This window comes from Vicugna pacos, chromosome 21 (genome assembly GCF_048564905.1).
Source record: "Vicugna pacos chromosome 21, VicPac4, whole genome shotgun sequence".
Taxonomy (NCBI): domain Eukaryota; kingdom Metazoa; phylum Chordata; class Mammalia; order Artiodactyla; family Camelidae; genus Vicugna; species Vicugna pacos.
In genome coordinates this window covers 15,539,602-15,543,046 of record NC_133007.1, presented here as the reverse complement: position 1 = coordinate 15,543,046, position 3,445 = coordinate 15,539,602, and positions in this window count along the sequence as shown.

Genomic DNA, 3,445 nt, shown 5'->3' with positions numbered 1-3,445 from the left:
GGTAGCCCTCAGTGTTGGCGTCTCTGATCTTTAGCAGAAGTAGCTGACTGCCTGGGGTTGACGTGTCCCGCCTCTTCTCCCAGCCCGGCTTCTGACTGGTCATCTTGCTACAAACAAGACTTCCCTGTCCTGCTTTCATCGTGGAGCCCCTCTCTCTGCCCCAGGGTAGAGTCTGTTTCAGTCACAGCAGCATCTGATGGTTTCCTGAGTTAGACATGTCATCCTCCTCACGCAAACAGAGGTCCCTAATCTCCTTCTACAATTTGCTGCCATTTCTGCTCTCAGCTTCCTCCTTTATCCACCCACACATGCAGCACCAACCTTGGGCAGAACCAATCACAGTACTCCAGAACCATTCTTCTTCCCCAGCCTGCGTAGAAAAAGAGATGAAAAAAAAAAGGTTATTTTTGTCCTGAGCCTCTCAACTGGGTTGATGATTTCTTCCTTCTTTCTGCAGAGAAACACTGGACCTCCATAGGCATGGACTGAATAGCTTTCTGAGTTCTTCGTGGTCCACACCTCCCCCACCTCAACCACACAGCCACACACGCCACCTGCCAGCAGCACCCCTCCCCCTGGAGAACCACACACTCTCGGCTTTCAACCTGCTGCTCCAGCACCCTTTGCAGAAGGGGCCGCAGAACAAAAGCCCAGCCCAGCACAGCCCAAAGGGACATCGTGTGCTCAAGTTATTCATTACTCAAGTTAAAGGAGGTCACAGAGCAGGAAGCACACTGCAAAGCCAGGGGAAAGGTGGCATAGAGGGTGGGGAATTAGTCAGGGTGACCTTCCAAGGGAACTCACAGCCCTAGCAGGAGGAGGAATCAGAGTGGGAAGGTGGCAAAGTCCTAGCAACGGCCCCAAGGTTAGACAAAGTCAAATGGAAATAGCTAATTATAATTAAGCTAGCTACTTAATAGCTCCTGCCAGGCACCAAGCTAGGTGCTTAGCGCTTTCGCACATCTCCCATTTAATCCTTGCAACAATGTGTCAGTTTACAGTTGAAGGGACAGCCTTAGAGAGAACAGGCGACTCGCTCAAGGTCACACAGCTAGCAAGTACTGAAGCTGGGAGGGTAAATGCTGGTCTGTCTTACCTTTCACCAGGTTGCTGTTTTTGGTGACACGGTTAGCTGGGTGAAACAAGTCTGGATGGTCCAGTGTGGAAGGTGGAGTTCCAGTCGGGTTCCCATAGAGCTGAGATCATGTTTTCCAGTGGCAATACCGGGTTTGGGTGAAAACACAGAGGTTCCTGGAAGCCAGGGGGAGGCTGGTTTAGAATAAGACCCTGCCTTGGTGGTGAAGGCATAACCCTCAAGACTTGTCAGAACCTGGGAAGGGTTTACATGCAGGGGAGGGTGAATGAGCAAAGCTTAGGGAGGTCAAATTTGAGGGGAGTGAATCCCCCAGAGGAAGATAGTAGGTCAAAGACAAGAGTGAATGCTCATCCTCGCCAGACATAGGAGCAGTCTAGTTGGCACTTGCCACAGCTCTAGAGAGCTAAGGTAGGACACCTCTTTCTTAAGAAAAAAATGAGGGTTCTAATTAAAAATCATCAAGGAAAGTCTTTTCCCATATACTTTGTTGTACTGCATAGTTCTGCTGGACAAGAGAACAAATGGAAAGAAGGAGCGAGGAATGGAGATAAGGAGGGGTGGGATCCAGGAGTTTGCACAAAGAAGGGCATCACCCCTTCCATCACACCCTTATCCCGTCTTCCCTTTCCACCTTTCCCTTTGCTTATCTTTTTTTTTTTTTTTTTTCTGATTCTGCCCACAGGCTTTCCTGGGTCTTACACATAGTGGGCCCTCCACGAACACATGCTCTGTCCTGGTGGAAACTTCTCCATCAGGTAACTTCTGCTGGGAGGGGACCAGGGGCATCATATCTACAGGTGCAGCCTCTTCCTGCAGTTCTATGACCAACTTGGGACTTTTTCAACATAAACACTGAAGGGGCAAAGGAGGGAACGGCTTCCTTCTCAACACACTGTTCTCAAGGTTGCCCTTGACCAAGCCCTATATGTAGCAGGCCCTCTGGGGCTGGGTGGCTGCTTCTGCATTTCAGGAATTTTCAGGTTTGCCCAGGTCTGGCAGGTGGGTCTTGAGAAGGATTAGTGGAAAAGAGCTCATGCTACATCAATTCAAGCTTAAGCTTGCCCTTAGACCTGCAAGGCTGACCTTGGAGACAGAAAGGTGACCCTGACAAGCATCCCCTGTATTGGGTTTCTGGATATGGGGTGGGGGTGGGGGGGAATCTCCTTCTCCAGAATGGGCTATGTTGCCCCCTGGGGATGGGGCTTCTCTGCAGTGACTGCAGAGGCGCCCCTGCTGATTTCTGCTGTGTCACTGCCTGGAGAGGAACGTGTGAAGCTGCTTAGAGGTTTAGTGGAAGGAGATGAAACCAAAGAGTTTGGCTTTTCAGCCACAGGGGATAAAGGAGGGGTAAGGATAAAGGATGCCAAGGATTGCCCTGCACCTTCTCGCCATTTGAGCTTGGTTCCCCCGATCCTTTTTAGCCCCGGATATTTTATAGAAGAAGGAAGTCGTCGATACCCCCAAGGGGGCATAAAATCACGTCCCTGAGAATACTAGCCACCGACTCGGCGCCAAAAGGAGTCCTAGTGGCTGAGTCACGTGCAGACACTGTCGCCTGGGTTTAGACCGGTGTGAGCCGCCAGGCAGGCGGTTTCCGAAGGAACGACTCACTGGGGGCTGGCTGGTCGGCCTCCCACACCTCCTACCCCTTCCGAACCCCGGATCCGGGCTGCCGCCCTGGGTGGGTTTGGCAATTGTCCTGCTTGAGGTGGTTCAGGCCGCCCACAAGGAGCACAGCCCGGCAATCAGGAGCCGGGACTGCCGGCTGGGCTGGCCTGGAAGGAGAGGGACGGGCCGGAACTGCAACCGCAGTGGTGAGGAGCGCGGAGGGGGCGGCAGGTGCAGGAGCGGAGAGGCGGGGCGGAGCTGGGCAGAGTCCTTGACTCTCAGGCGTCCCGGAGTGACCTTCCCCCACCCAGCTGGGGCCCAGGAGGTGGGGACCTGGAGCGAAGGGAGGCCAGGAGCGCACGGGTGCGAGCAAGCAGGCGGGAGGATGCATCGGGACCAGCCCGGCCAGGGTCCCCGAGCGTCTGCCGGGCGCCAGGCGACGCAGGTGTAACGCATCTCACTTCGGAAAGGGCGGGTTGGTGCCCAGCCAGGAACTAGAAGGGGGCTGCGCGGGGCGGCCCGAGCACCACTCGCAGTCCCCTCCGCCCCTCTCCGTGGCCCCGCTCTCCAGCCCGCCCCTCACGCCGCCGCCGCGGCTCCTTTGTGCCGGCCCCGCGCCCGCCCCTTCGGGTCCTAGGCCCCGCCCCCTCCGCGCCGGCGATTGGCCTGCCGGGCCGCTAGTGGGCGGGGCGCCGGCCCGCCACGGCGCGGTATATAGTAAAGGTAGGGCGTGCGCCCGCA